Consider the following 16,538-nt stretch of genomic DNA (forward strand, 5'->3'; position numbering starts at 1 on the left):
GAGCTTCACATACTGAGAAAAAGTGTTGAGGGGCAAACGATATTGTTGGGAAACACTCCCCTTACACAAACTTGGTCTTAATGCCCAATTCATTTGTAAGTTCAGCTCTTTGCAGAGAAGTATACCTACTTTATTTTAAATAGAGTTGAATGCAAAAAGAAAAGCTTCCATTTATTTCCCTTGAATGGAAAGTCAAAATCCGTTCTCATATTCATTGTTGAAAAAATTTTAACAAAAGAGTCTTTGGAATAATGAAACAAATAGTATGTTCTAATTTTGGCTGTGTTCAAAGTACTCCAATAAATAGTTATCAAAAATTATGTGACACAATTTTGTAGATGATAGGTCTTTCTGGAAGTACTTATCTCAAAGACTTATTTGCATTTACTGGAACTTCCTAGAACACTGGCTCCACCTGGAGGTAGAGATTTACACACGAATAATAAGAAAAATGAGTAACTGTAATCTGCTGCTGCTGCTAAGTCGCTTCAGTCGTGTCCGACTCTGTGCGACCCCAGAGTCGGCAGCCCACCAGGCTCCGCTGTTTCTGGGATTCTCCAGGCAAGAACACTGGAGTGGGTTGCCATTTCCTTCTCCAGTGCATGAAAGTGAAAAATGAAAATGAAGTCGCTCAGATGTGTCCGACTCTTCACGACCCCATAGACTGCAGCCTACCAGGCTCCTCCGTCCATGGGATTTTCCAGGCAAGAGTACTGGAGTGGGGTGCCATTGCCTTCTCCGATATAGCACAGTGGGTGACAATTTAATGTTGAGACTAGAGGGCTGGATGACAGCTACTAAGTGAAACTAAATGGGCTTTCTATGTATGATCTCCTCCTCAGAAATTCTTCCATGTTGGAACTTTATTATGGTAGGGCCTTTGAGAATAAGAAAACCTTATTGATATAGAGAATTCCAAATGTTCAGTAAAACTTTTCTGGAAATTGATAAGAAAGTGGACAAAATTTATTCTTGGCCACCATGATATCACCTCAATCCACTTTTCCATTCTTACTTCCCTTTCCACCCCTTTGCATGTTTTACTTTTTCTGTTAGACTGCACTCTTCATAGTTTCCTGATACTCACCATAGTGTCCCACATTGTTCACTCTAGAATACCCTTTTATCCAACCATCTTATTTTTATTTTCTAAAATATTTTTCTAGGTTTATTGAGATGCAATTGGCATATAACAATATATAAATTTAAAGTGTACTCATGATAATTTGATGTTTATGTATATTGTGAAATGATTACCACAATTAATTTGATTAACATATCCATCATCTTGTATAGGTACCCTCCTTTTTCATGGTAAGAATATTTAAGATGAAGTCTTCCAGCAGTTTTCAAGTACACAACAGTGTATATTCTTAACTATAATCACCATACTGTACATTAGATCTCTAGAACTCACTCATCCTGCATAACTGAAATTTTATACACTTCAATATCTGCCCATTTTCGTCTTCCCGTAACTCCTGGCAACCACCACTCTACTTTCCACCCCATTCTACTTTGTGAAATCAGAAAGTACAAGGCTTCCAGATTTGTCTTTGCTCAGATGCTTCATTTATTTGGGGTCTTTCATGGCTTCATACAAATATTAAGATTGTTTTTCCTATTTCTGTGAAAATGCCATAGGAATTTTGATAGGGATTGCATTGGATCTATAGATGACTTTGGTTAGTATGGATATTTTTACAATAGTAACTTTTGATCCATGATATCTTCTCACTTATTTGTGTCTTGATTTCTTTCATCAATGTCTTATAGTTTTCAGTGTACATATGTTTTACCTTCTTGGTTAAATTTATTCCTAAGTATTATTTTTTATGCTATGTAATGGAATTAATTCTTTTTCAGATGGTTCAGTGTTGATATACAGAAATGCCACTGATTTTGTGGGTTGATTTTGTTTTCTGCAACTTACTGAATTTGTTGATTAGTTCTAACAGACTTTTTAAAAATAGAATTTAAGGTTACATAAAATCATAAGATTTGCAAAAAACTCTGCAAAGAAAGACAATATTTACTTCTCCCACCTTCTTTATCTGACCAAATTCTATCACATCCTTCAAGACTAATCTTCCATATGGCCTGTCATTTCTTAGCACTGATCATCTCATAAAGAATCTGTCACAGTGAGCATTTTTCTCCCCTTTAATTGTAACTCCTTAAAGAAAGGGACCTGTTCTCTGAACTTTTGCACAGCCCCCTAACAGAGCCAAACTGAATGTCTTTATCATGGCAGGCACTAGATAAATATTAGTTGGTTGTTGTTGAGTTGCTAAGTCATGTTTGACTCTTTGCAACCCCACGGACTACAGCATGCCAGGCTCCCCTGTCCTTCACTGTTTCCTGGAATGTTCTCAGACTCACATGCATTGAGTCAGAATGCCATCTAACCATCTCATCCTCTGCCACCCCCGTTTCCTTTTGCTTTCAATCTTTCCCAGCATGGGGGTCCTTTCCAATGAGTCAGCTCTTCGCATCAGGTGGCCAAAGTATTGGAGCTTCAGCATCAGTTCTTCCTTTGATTTCCCTGATCACAGGTTTGATTTCCTTTTGGATTGACTGGTTTGATCTCCTTGAAGTTCGAAAGACTCTCGAGAGTCTTCTCCAGCAGCACAATTTGAAAGTATGTACTCTTGGCACTCAACTTTCTGTATGGTCCAACTCTCACATCCATACATGACTACTGGAAAAACCATAGCTTGATTATATGGGTCTGTGTCAGCAAAATGTTATCTCTGCTTTTTACTACACTGTCTAGGTTTGTCATAGCTTTCCTTCCAAAGAGCAAGCATCTTTTAATTTCATGCCTGTAGTCACCATCCGAAGTGATTTTGGAGCCCAAGAAAGTAAAAGCTGATACTACTTCCAGTTTTTCCCTTTCTATTTGCCATGAAGTGAAGGGACTGGGTGCCATGACCTTATTTTGATGTTGAGTTTTAAGCCAACTTTTCACTCTTCTCTTTCACCGTCATCAAGAGACTCTCTAGTTCCTCTTCACTTTCTGCCATTGGAGTGGTATAATCTGCATATCTGAGATATTCCCAGCAATCTTGATTCCAGATTCTGATTCATCTAGCCCAGCATTTCTCATGATGTACTTGCATAGAAGTTAAATAAGCAAGGTGACATATACAGGCTTCCCTGGTGACTCAGACAGTAAAGAATCTGCCTGCAATGCAAGAGACTCAGGTTTGATACCTGGATCAGGAAGATCCCTTGGAGAAGGGAATGGCTACCCACTCCAGTATTCTTGCCTGGAGAATTCCATGGACATAGGAGCCTAATGGGCTACAGTCCATTGGGACTTTACATGTCCACAAAGAGTCGGACATGATACAGCCTTGTTGTACTCCTTTCCCAATTTTGAACCAGTCTATTGTTCCACGTCTGGTTCTAACTGTTGCTTCTTGACCTGCATACAAGTTTCTGTGGAGACAGGTAAGGTGGTCTGTTATTCCCATATCCTTAAGAATTTTCCACAGTTTGTTGTGATTCATACAGTTAAAGTCTTTAGTGTAGTCAATAAGGCAGAAGTAGATGTTTTTCTGTAATTCCCTTGCTTTCTCTATGATCCAACAAATGTTAGCAATTTGATCTTTGGTTCCTCTGCCTTTTCTAAAGCCAGCTTGTACATCTGGAAGTTCTTGGTTCATGTACTGCTGAAGCCTAGCTTGAAGGATTTTGAACATAACCTTGTTAGCATGTGAGATGAGTACAACTGTATGGTAGTTTGAACATTCTTTTGCATTGCCCTTCTTTTGGATTGGAATGAAAACTGACCTTTTCCAGACCTGTGGCCACTGCTGAGTTTTCCAAACTTGTTGGCATATTGAGTGCAGCTCTTTAATGGCATCATCTTTTAGGATGTGAAATAGCTCAGTTGGAATTCCATCACCTCCATTAGCTTTGTTTGTAGTAATGTTTCCTAAGGCTTACTTGACTTATACTCCATGATGTCTGGTTCTAGGTGAGTGACCACACCATCATGGTTATCTGGGTCATGAAGATCTTTTTTGTATAGTTCGTCTGTGTATTCTTGTCACCTTCGTAATATCTTCTGGTTCTGTTAGGTTCGTACTGTTTCTGTCTTTGTCAGGCCTATTCTTGCATGAAATATTCCCTTCGTATTTCCAGTTTTCTAGTGTTTCCCATTCTATTGTTTTCCTCTATGTCTTTGCATTGTTCAGTTAAGAATACTTTCTTATCTCTCCTTGTTATTCTCTGGAACTCTGCGTTCAGCTGGGTGTATCTTTCCCTTTCACCCTTGCCTTTTGCTTCTCTTCTTTTTCAGCTATTTGTAAAGCCTCCTCAGACAACCACTGTGCCTTCTTGCATTCATTTTTCTTTGGGATGGTTTTGGTCACTGACTTCTGTACAGTGTTACAAACTTCCGTCCATAGTTGTTCAGGCATTTTGTCTACCAGGTCTAGTCCCTTGAATCTATTTGTTACCTCCACTGTATAATAATTGGAGAAGGAAATGGCAACCCATTCCAGTGTTCTTGCCTGGAGAATCCCAGGGACGGTGGAGCCTGGTGGGCTGCCGTCTATGGGGTTGTACAGAGTCGGACATGACTGAAGCGACTTAGCAGCAGCAGCAGTATAATAATAAGGGATTTGATTTAGGTCATACCTGAATGGCTTAAATTAATGTTAAAATTGTAATGTCGCGTGAGTGAAAATTATCATTGTGCTACAAGATAATTAAGTATAAACGGTCAGTAGTTAACATAAATGACTGCAATTAGTGTTAAAATTTGTATATCCAACTTAAGTTTCAGTTTTTCTGTTGATTATTCATACTCTAGTATTACAGTTAGCACCCATGTTCTTAATTTTCCCAAGGAGCATGTCCATCTTTATATGTGTCCTGATACCAGTTCAGTATCTGACTCTATATAACATGTATAAAATCCTTTACTACCCATGAATTCCCACCCTTGGCTGCAGACTGCAGTTCCCTTTGACCTTCAATATGTAAAAAGTTAAGTGTCAGTTATCAGTCCATCAGAGTTAGAGTATTTGATCTGCTAACTTTAGCATGTAGGCTTTCTGTCCCCAGTTGAGTAAGTTATCCAAAAGCTGGCATGGCAGAAACTGGGTATGAAGTTTCATCTTTTCTTGCCCTTCCTTTTTCATTCTTTTTTTATCCAACATGTATTGATTACTTACTACAAGCCAAATAGTATTGCTGTGCCCTCAATTACGTCAATAAATGTCATTGTTCATCTGTGGGTCACAGTCAAGAGGACGAAGAAGAAATGAAAATAAATAAAACCCCCAGAAGTGCCAAGTTGTTTCCACTCTCTCATCTCCTATTCTGTTCTTAATCTCTTCCAGTTGGATTTCTGTCTCTACATCACTATAGAAACTGCTCTTTTTGTTTATTATCTGTCTCTCCCAATGGACACATTTGTGTCCATTGTGAGAACATGGACTTGACCTTATTTGCTATAGTATCACTAGCATCTAGTACACAGTAGGTGCTCTATAGTTATTGCCCAATTCATAACTTACAGTTAATGTTTATACAGAGTGTTAGGGCTATCGGTAGAAAGGATCAACTAACTCATTCCAGGAGACACTGACTGGGCCAAATGGCAATATTTTATTCCAGGCTTAAAAGTTGAGGCAGAGAAGGAGTTTAAGGTTAGTGAGAGAAAATGCTAAAGGATATTCTAGAAAGAGAAAGTAGAGAGTGCAAAGATGTGATATGGAGGGAGTGTAGCTTGTTAGAGAAATAAATGTAATTATTCCTTGTGGGCAGGTATGAAATGGTTAGAATGCTGAGAAATTTGAACTATATCTTTTAAGCATCGAAAGGTTTTAAGCAAAGGAATAATATACTCAATTTTTATTTTGCAAAGATATTTCTGGAAACGTTATAGGAAATGGCATGGGGAGCTGGGATGGGGAGGCGAGATCAGATACAGGGAGATCTTTGTTGTTGGTGTTGTTTTGTTGTTTTAATAATGACTTCATTCCTAAAAGTATGTGTGCCTTTGAGATGACTTAATACTCTATCAGGAGACACTTGCCGTTCTCCAGGTAAGATGTAGACCTGCAGGAATCTTGTGGTGGTGGACTGGAGAGTGGTAGAAGAGACTTCAGAAGAAAACAGGAAGTAGAATTGGCTAGATAGATGGAGTGGATTGGGGATAAGAGGGGGAGAGAGAGAAGTTGATGGAGTGGAACTTTCTAATTTGATGAGAGGATGATGTTGTGAACTGGGGTTAAGACTTTGGGGAGTGAGAGGAAATAAGCACATTTTGAAGAATGTTGAATTTGAAACAGAATATTCAGATGGAGAAAGGCATGTTTTCTTTTCATATCTGTTATTTAATTTTTATTTTGGCTACACACATGGTATGTGGTATTGTAGTTTCCTGACTAGGGATAGAACCCTGAATTGGGAGCATGGTGTCTTAAACAATGGACTTCAAGGAAAGTCCCTTCTTTAACACCTTTATAAAGATATTCTTTATTGCAGTTGACAAATAATATATACACAGTAACTTTGGTTACTGTGTAATCAAAAGAACTTTGGTATTATCTCAGCCAACTTCTCTGTGTACAGTTACTTTGGTACTAAATATTGTTTTGCCTTGGCACTATTTTAATCAGCTTTTTCTTCTTGTCTAATTGATTCAAAAACAAAAATTTTAATTAATTTACAATGGTAAATAATGAACCCTTTTAAATAACTTAAAACACTGCTTGAATTTCCAAGTATTTGTTACTTGAAGACCACAAAAAGATCAACAAATGAATATTACCCAGTAGGAAGAATAGCAGGAAAACCAGGTTGCATTTAGATAGCATACTATGTTACGTCTAGGTGGAATCTTGCCCACTTTGCCATCTAAATATGGTTGCTCAGATTAACAGGTGGTACCAACTTCATTATAAAGAAAGCACACCTTGGAAATGCAATCATCATTAATTTCACCCTGGTCATCTTTAAGGGATTTTTCAATAGAAACTATAAATATATACATGATTATATTCTGTTATTATCCCTGTCTGAGTAAGCAATATAAAGAACCCATAATCTCATCAAAATAACCCATTGTACCCTGTAATTTATAAAGCTGTCTCATGGTGATGCCACAGTTAAAGATAACATCCATTTTGCAATGCAACAATTTTGTGTTTTTCCAAGGTCTTAATATGATGCTCTTAGCTGCAATCAAATCTAATTTATCCCAAATTTTGCTTGCAAAGGGTCCTAGTAGTTAGGAACAAAAAATGAACCAATTCCTCCCTGCTATTTATCTCTCAATCACTCTTATAATCTCTCTGCTCCTTTTCACTAACTTTTTTCCTCTCTTTTCTTCTTTAATAACCCTCCTTCAAATTTCTGATATATTTTTGAAATATCAGTGAATGGACTCTACTCCAGACCAATAAACTCAGGATGTCTGAGAATAGTATCTATTAGAATTTTCTAAATATTCCTCAGTTTCCTTGAATTGAGAACCATCTCTCTCTAGGAGCAAGTCCACATGAGTGATTCCATGGACTTGCATTGTGACAGTTCATCTCCTATCTTTGAAATTTTCATCTGAATGCACAGTTGTTTCAGTTCAGTTCGGTTGCTCAGTTGTGTCCGACTCTTTGTGACCCAATGGACTGCAGCACACCAGGCCTCCCTGTCCATAGCCAACTCCCGGAGTTTACTCAAACTCATGTCCATCAAGTCGGTGATGCCATCCAACCATCTCATCCTCTGTCATTTCCTTCTCCTCCCATCTTCAATCTTTCCCAGCACCAGGGTCCTTTCAGATGAGTCAGTTCTTCGCATCAGATGGCCAAAGCATTGGAGTTTCAGGAGTTGTTGAAAAAATTTTTCTCAAATTAGGATAATCTTGCTTATGTTCTTCAGAAATTACATTTCAGTACATTATTTATTTTTTTTATTTTTACAAGTAAAGAAAGCTTCTGTCACTAATGGCTGATTAATTCATAGTGACTACATGCGAAGAGTTGACTCATTGAAAAAGACTCTGATGCTGGGAGGGATTGGGGCAGGAGGAGAAGGGGACGACAGAGGATGAGATGGCTGGATGGCATCACTGACTCGACAGACGTGAGTCTGAGTGAACTCCAGGGGTTGGTGATGGACAGGGAGGCCTGGCGTGCTGTGATTCATGGGGTCACAAAGAGTCGGACATGACTGAGCGACTGAAGACCAATAAGGAAAATAACCCACAAGGTGTTGAAAATTAGCACCTATCTATGTGTGTTTCTCTCAGGAAGGTCTCCTTTTTGGCTGGAGAAGCAAGGGATGTAGGCAATGGTGGGAGAGAAGCTAATTAGCTGATACTAGGAAGGGAAAGGGTTGGTTGAACAACATACAGACCCTAGAGCAGGAACAAAGGACACCAAACTTGAAATTCAGAAGAGTTCATTGTGCTCTAGAAGAGGAGAGAGGTGTTCAAAGAGTATAGAAAATGTTCATAAAATATTTGTTGTTTGCACAAATTGTTTTGTAAAAATGTTTGTACAAATTGTTGCAACATGATTCTAGAATAGGACAAAGAACTCCTCTGTTCAAAGAGTAACTATTTCACGGGGACCTAGTGGGTGATTTCAAATTTTATACGTAAGCCATATCTAAATAGGGTCAGTTAAAGCAAAAAACCACTTTTTAAATTCCAACTGAAATACTGTCCTTGGTACCATTGCTGCCATATGTGGTTTTGAGCTTTCTTCTACTATTCTGATTTATGATGTGGATTTTTAACCAGTGAAACCTTGTATGAATCTTCTAGGGTTGCTCGCAATGATTGGATGGCGTGAAAAACAGAAATTTGTTTTCTCACAGTTCTGATGGCTGGAACCCAAGATCAAGGTGTCCACAGGGTTAGTTCCTTCTGCGGTCTCTCCTTGACTTGTAGATGGCAGTCTCCTCCCTATTCTGTGTCTGTGTCCTAATCTCCTTATAATAACACCAGTCATATTGGATCAGGGTGCATCCTAATGACCTCATTTTAACTTAATTACCTCTTAAAAGACTATCTCCAAATCCAGTCAGATTCTGAAATACTGGAGGGTGGGGAGATTAAGACTTAAACACAGGAATTTGCAGGGGGTGGGGGTGTTGGAATACAATTCAGTCCATAATAAACCCAGATAGAGAATTATTTTTTGTAATTCTGAAAATATAATTGATAAAAATATGGTGACCATTTTTTATTATTGAGACCCACATTGAAATTAGGTTATCAAAAGCCCTGAAAAATAACCAACTATCCTTGACATGGGGCAGAGCAGGACAAAATGGAACTCTCCTTTTCACTCTTGGAGCCAAGATCAACATTGTCGTCTAACTTTGATTCTGGATGAGCTTCTGACTCCATGGTTGCCTGCCTGCCGCCTGTGCCAAAAGCAATTCAGAAGAAAGGCTCTCACACTGAACATCCATGGTGCCAAGGCAGGAAGAGTGCAGGAGAAGAGGGAGCTGTTAAAAAGGCAGTCCAAGTCTCCTAATGGCTTTTGGTAATCGGCCCAGCTATACTAATTTGATTTTTTTGAACTGAAAACCCCAGGATACTTCCCTGAATGACTGAGCTCGTGCTGGAAATAGCATCCTTTAAAGTGTGGCTCCAGGGACAGCCCACACAGTATAAATAGCTTTAGGAATTAATTTCAAGATATGGGCCAGGTAAGTGAGTAACTAACTCCTTAGTAATATTAAGGCACTTTCAAAGATGCACTATTTTCATCTGTTGATAGATTTTTAATTAAAATAATAACCCAGTGATATGAGAATTAATGCCTCCTTGTGATGTCTAATTTCTGTCTGGAAACTGTGGTTCAGCATTACTTATTAGAAATTCAGAAAAAGTATGTGGTAACCTCACCTATGCTAAACAGAGCCAGAACCAAGAAATAACCACAAATGGTCCCTGAATAGCAAGCCTTGATTCACATACAGGGGAGATAACACACTTTGTTTCCTAGAGGTCTGCTCAGACGCATTGTCATAACCTACTCTTTATTTTCATGAAGTTCAAATGCACATGGTTATGTGGTTTCCAAGCCCAAAGACCAGGAACATCAGGTTATAAGGGCTTCTAATTTAATCCTCCTATCAGTTCAGTCACTCAGTTGTGTCCGACTCTTTGCGACCCCATGAATCGCAGCACGCCAGGGCTCCCTGACCATCACCAGCTCCCAGAGTTCACTCAAACTCATGTCCATCGAGTCGCTCATGCCATCCAGCCATCTCATCCTCTGTCGTCCCCTTCTCCTCCTGCCCCCAATCCCTCCCAGCGTCAGAGTCTTTTCCAGTGAGTCAACTCTTCGTTTGAGGTGGCCAAAGTATTGGAGTTTCAGCTTTAGCATCAGTCCTTCCAATGAACACCCAGGACTCATTTTCTTTAGGATGGACTGGTTGGATCTCCTTGCAGTCCAAGGGACTCTCAAGAGTCTTCTCCAACACCACAGTTCAAAAGCATCAATTCTTCGGCACTCAGCTTTCTTCACATTCCAACTCTCACATCCATACATGACCATTGGAAAAAAACGTAGCCTTGACTAGACGGACCTTTGTTGGCAAAGTAATGTCTCTTATGAAAGTGAAAGTGAAGTCGCTCAGTCATGTCTGACTCTTTGCGACCCCGTGGACTGTAGCCTATCAGGCTCCTCTGTACATGGGATTTTCCAGGCAAGAGTGCTGGAGTGGATTGCCATTTCCTTCTCCAGGGGATCTTCCTGACCCAGGAGTCAAACCCTGGTCTCCCACATTGCAGGCAGACGCTTTACCGTCTGAGCCACAAGGAAGCCCTAATGTCTCTTATACTGTAGCTCAAATTGTAAAGAATCTGCCTGCAGTGTAGGAGACCAGAGTTCAACCCATGGGTCGGGAGCATCCTCTGGAGAAGGAAATGGCAGTCCACTCCAGTATTCTTGCCTGGAGAATCCCATGGATAGAGAAGCCTGGTGGGCTACAGTCCAAGGGGTTGCAAAGAGTCAGACACAACTGAGCAACTAACACATACACAGTACACAGTATGCAGCAGTGAGAAGGGTCATCTGATTGAGCGTAAGGAATAATTCAGAAAAGTCTCTAAGGAATAAACAATTGAAAAAACAGTGAATAAGGGTTGTTTTTTTCCCGCCATAGTGTCTGGGGCAAAGAACCTGCTCATGTCAAATGGCTTTTGAGTGTGTCACTGTTTTATATCCTTAGAGCACCAGTTAGGATTTGTAGTAATGACCTCGAATAACTAAGAGGGTGATGTGATCCGTTTACTGTGGATAGGACTGCAAAGAAGTATATGATTGTTTGGAGGATTCAGTCCAAGTAAAAAAGTAACTTTAGTACTAAAAAGGTAATACTTCTGCTACTTGATAAAAATCACCCATTTACCAATGATGCCTGAAGCTAAAGATTGTTCATTTCTAACCAAAGGGCATTTTCTGCTCTTTCCTTTAAATCTCCTCAAAGTTAACAAAATCAATTTGGGTCTAATCTCCAGTTGTCAGGTGAAGGCCTTAACCTTTCTCCAAGGCCGTGCCTGCGTGTACTTGACTTCCTCTGTAACTCTGACTTTCTTATTAGCCAAGCAAGGCAAATCTAGCAACAGATGCCGCCAAAGACCCACTGGTGGAAGGCTGAGGGATCTGTGCAACATCTTTATTTTTGCTCAGCATTAATAATAATACTGCTTATTCTTACTTGCAGTAAAGATATACTAATGTACCTCTTTTGTAGCATTTTGAAGATCTGGTTCTTCTTGTATATATAATTTATATTCTTTCAAATTTCTGGAAGAAATATTCATGTCACTTGTATTAATAATATTGAGTGGGAAATTTTTGCAGTATTCGGATTTATAGTTAAGGCCTAAAGCTCCAAATAAAAGGTGCTAAGTATCCCATGAGCCACTCACAAGTGAGGCTGGACATCTCCCACCATGTCCTTACCTGCACCTCTGTAGGCAGCTAACTAAGGAGCTGTAGAATTTGTCCAACCCTGAGGAGACCTTGAGGGAGAGGACAGAGGGGACATTATCTTCCTCAAAGTCAAGTGAGGGGTGGGGAACCCTGGAGAATCACTCTTATTGACTGAGGGTGACTTTCAGAAGGGGTGACTAGATTAAAGTTTATTTTTGCTTTTTATTTTTTTTTAAGTAATTTGTTTAGCTTTATTGACATGTAATCTACATATCATAAAATTCACTCTTCATTCTTTTAATATGTACTGTTTAGTGTTCTTTTAATATATTCAGCATTGCACAACCATCAGTACTATTTTAAACTATGTCATCACCCTCAAAAGAAACCCTGTACCCCTTCATAGTCCCCATTCCACCCACCCTTTAAACTCTGACAACTACTTATTTACTTCCTGCATCTCTGTATTTCTTGACATTTCATATAATGGAATCACACAATATATGGCATAGGGCTTTTAATCATCCTACAGACCTGTCTTAGTGTCTGCCAAGAGAGAGGCTGGAAAGAGTGCTCAGGCGCTGGACGGGGACAGGTTGAGGGGAAACATAAGCATGGAGGCTGGTATTCACATCTGGTCTTGAGAGGCCCGCCAAATAGCCTGCACCAGTGGGGATGTGTGAAGTTAGGAGGTGCCCAGTTTTCCGACTATTATGAATAAAACTGTTATGAAAACTCTTGTACAAGGTTTTATGAATATATATATTTTCATTTGTGGATAGGTGTAGTAAATGCCCTGGAGTACAGTTGCTGCTTTTCATACTATTTATGGGGTTCTCAAGGCAAGAATACTGAAGTGGTTTGCCATTCCCTTCTCCATTGGACCACATTTTGTCAGAAGTCTCCAACATGACCTGTCATCTTGGGTGGCCCTACAGGGCATGGCTTGTTACTGAGGCACTGGTCATAGCAAACATCCTCTTCCAACAACACAAGAGAAGACTCTACACATGGACATCACCAGATGGTCAATACTGAAATCAGATTGATTATATTCTTTGAAGCCAAAGATGAGGAAGCTCTATACAGTCAGCAAAAACAAGACTGGGAACTGACTGTGGCTCAGATCATGAACTCCTTATTGCTAAAACCAGACTTAAATTGAAGAAAGTAGGGAAAACCACTAGACCATTCAGGTATGACCTAAATCAAATCCCTTATGATTATACAGTGGAAGTGACAAACAGATTTAAGGGATTAGATCTGATAAGTAAGTAAGTAAGTAAAGTCACTCAGTTGTGTCTGACTCTTAGCGACCCCATAGATGGTAGCCTACCAGGCTCCTCTGTCCATGGGATTTTCCAAGGAAGGATACTGAAGTGGGTTGCTATTTCCTTCTCCAGGGGATCTTCCCAACCCAGGGATTGAACCCAGGTCTGCTGCACTGCAGGCAGACTCTTTACCATATAAGCCACTAGGGAAGGCCCAATTTAGATCTGATAGAGTGCCTGAAAAACTATGGACAGAGGTTTGTGACGTTGTACAGGAGGCTGTAATCAAGACCATCCCCAAGAAAAAGAAATGCAAAAAGGCAAAATGGTTGTCAGAGGAGGCCTTACAAAGAGCTGAGAAAAGAAGAAAAGCAAAAGGCAAAGGAGAAAAAGGAAAGATATACCCATTTGAATGCAGAGTTCCAAAGAATAGCAAGGACAGATAAGAAAGCCTGCCTCAGTGATCAATGCAAAGAAATAGAGGAAAACAACAGAATGGGAAACACTAGAGATCTCTTCAAGAAAATTAGAGATACCAAGGGAACATTTCATGCAAAGATGGGCTCGATAAAGGACAGAAATGGTATGGACCTAACAGAAGCAGAAGATATTAAGAAGAGGTGGCAAGAATACACAGAAGAACTGTACAAAAAAGATCTTCATGACCCAGATAATCACGATGGTGTGATCACTGACCTAGAGCCAGACATCCTGGAATGTGAAGTCAAGCGGGCCTTAGGAAGCATCACTACAGACAAAGCTAGTGGAGGTGATGGAATTCCAGTTGAGCTATTTCAAATCCTGAAAGATGATGTTGTGCAAGTGCTGCAGTCAATATGCCAGCAAATTTGGAAAACTCAGCAGTGGCCACAGGACTGGAAAAGGTCAGTTTTCATTCCAGTCCCAAGGAAGGGGAATGCCAAAGAATGTTCAAACTACCACAGAATTGCACTCATTTCACACGCTAGTAAAGTAATGCTCAAAATTCTCCAAGCCAGGCTTCAACAGTACGTGAACTATGAACTTCCATATGTTCAAGCTGGATTTAGAAACAGCAGAGGAATCAGAGATCAAATTGCCAATATCCTTTGGATAATCAAAAAAACAAGAGTTCCAGAAAAACATCTATTTCTGCTTTATTGACTACACCAAAGCCTCTGACTATGTGGATCACAACAAACTGGAAAATTCTTCAAGAGATGGGAATACCAAACCACCTGACCTGCCTGAGAAATCTGTATACAGGTCAAGAAGCAACAGTTAGAACCAGACATGGAACAACAGACTGGTTCCAAATCAGAAAAGGAGTACATCAAAGCTGTATATTGTCACCCTGCTTATTTGACTTACATGCAGAGTACATCATGCAAAATGCCAGGCTAGATGAAACACAAGCTGGAATCAAGGTTGCAGGGAGAAATATCAATAACCTCAGATATGCATATAACACCACCCTTATGGCAGAAAGCAAAAAAGAACTAAAGAGCCTTTTGATGAAAGTGAAAGAGGAGAGTGAGAAAGTTGGCTTAAAACTCAACATTCAAAAAACTAAGATCATGGCATCTGGTCCTATCACTTCATGGCAAATAGATGGTGAAACAATGGAAACAGTGAGAGACTTTATTTTGCGGGGGCTCCAAAATCACTGCAGATGGTGACTGCAGCCATGAAATTAAAAGATGCTTGCTCCTTGGAAGAAAAGCTATGACCAACCTAGATAGCATATTCAAAAGCAGAGCCATTACTTTGCCAACAAAGGTCCATCTAGTCAAAGCTATGGTTTTTCCAGTAGTCATGTATAGTATATCTTTCTCAAATCTCTTGGAATCCTGATGAATAAATATTTCTCCATCCTACTACATATACATATCTTTATCCCACATCCTGATTCCATGAAAGGTATCATTAGCCCCGTTTTACAGATCCAGAAAAATGAGGTTCACAGAGATGAAGTAATTTGCTCAAAATCATCCAGCTTTACAGCGGGAAAGCAAACCTACAAATCTTTGATTCCCAAATTGTGTTCATCGCTACTCCCTTTACCCTGAGACTATGCTATTCACTATTCGTGCTGGCTGTCATGGTGCTTCACTCCCATTGTATTTAGCTGTCATTCCAACCCTCTGAACTTTCCCATCTATATTGTTTCTTAATTGGTTTCTCTTATAAAACAAAGAGATAGATTGAAAGTAGTATATGAACCTATTAAGAGGATTCAGGCAGTAAGTTGCTGACTCACATTTGAAGTATTTTGTTGCTTCTCTCAAAGGATTATTTTAGGCAAATTTTAATTTCTGTTTTCCTTAAAGAAAATTTTAAACTAGCACCATGTCATCGTGAAAACTACTTGGTAAGAAGGTGATATGCTTAAAGTATCTGTTTTACATGAAAGGGTTCAGCTTTTGCCAATGGCCCACTTTTCTTTCTTAACTATGTTATTCTAACTTAAATGGAAAAAAAAAAAAAAAAAACCCTTACCTTCTAGCTTCTAGATCTTTCTTACCATACTGGATAATAATCCAAATAAAGACATCTGTTTTTCATTTTTTTTTTCTCATAGGTTTCCAACTCTTAAAAAGCATCTGGCAATTTCTTAGCATAAATAAAAGCAGTATATGATACAGGGAAGAGCTTCACTTTTCAGGAGAGTTATTTTACAATTATATAGCAGTGTTAATAGTCCTGATTTGACGTGTTTCATAGGGGCCAATAGCATATCTCTGTAAGCTTAGCGACCTGAATTTTTCCTCCACAATAGACCATAAGAGAGCTCATGGGTCATCACAACCCAAGTTTTAGGTTAGAGTGTTGAAATCACTGTTATTGTAATAAATGTTGATTTTTCACTTTTAAATTTGAGTGTCAGAGCTGGGCTGCATAGGCCCCTGCCCAGGGCAAGTAGAATGTTTTCAGGACCTTTGTCAACAATGGCCTGGCTGAACTTAGCAGCAGCTATAAGGTGACAGCAGAAGTGATGAATCTTAGGAGTGAGCAACAGGTAATGGAGGACGTACTGTGTGACCCCTACAGGTAGGCATGATGCTCTGACTCAGCCCAACTCAGAGAATGTTCTAGACATGTTTTTCTGAGCAATGTAGATTACCAAGCTCCAAAAAACAGCCAAACACCACATGTCTGAAGTCACGGGATTTTTTTTTTTTTCTCTTGAATTGCGTTCCCCTAGAAGCAGATCCTGAGCTAAGGACACAAGTGTAAGGAATTTATTAAGGAAATGCTTCCAGGAGCTAAGGAATCAGGATAGGGGTGGAAACGAGACCAAGACAGGATATAGTTTCAAGTGATGTCTCATAATTAGCCTGTCCATTGGAAGCTCTAGGGTTTGTAC

General features: G+C 39.5%; 1 protein-coding gene across 9 annotated transcripts in view; it reads left to right on the plus strand.

The window, feature by feature from the left end:
• The window catches only part of SLC35F4 (solute carrier family 35 member F4), a 211,948-nt gene that overhangs the window by 77,111 nt on the left and 118,299 nt on the right, over positions 1–16,538 (plus strand). The window contains exon 3 of one of the 9 annotated variants that reach the window (XR_015134320.1): positions 8,792–8,882. The exons of the other annotated variants lie outside the window; for them this stretch is intronic. The gene's annotated coding sequence lies outside the window, so the exon portion shown is untranslated. The remainder of the gene's footprint in view (positions 1–8,791; positions 8,883–16,538) is intronic. 9 annotated transcript variants of the gene reach the window in all.

This window comes from Bos grunniens, chromosome 10 (genome assembly GCF_055505025.1).
Source record: "Bos grunniens cultivar Pamir isolate PY7600 chromosome 10, Bosgru_T2T1.0, whole genome shotgun sequence".
NCBI lineage: Eukaryota > Metazoa > Chordata > Mammalia > Artiodactyla > Bovidae > Bos > Bos grunniens.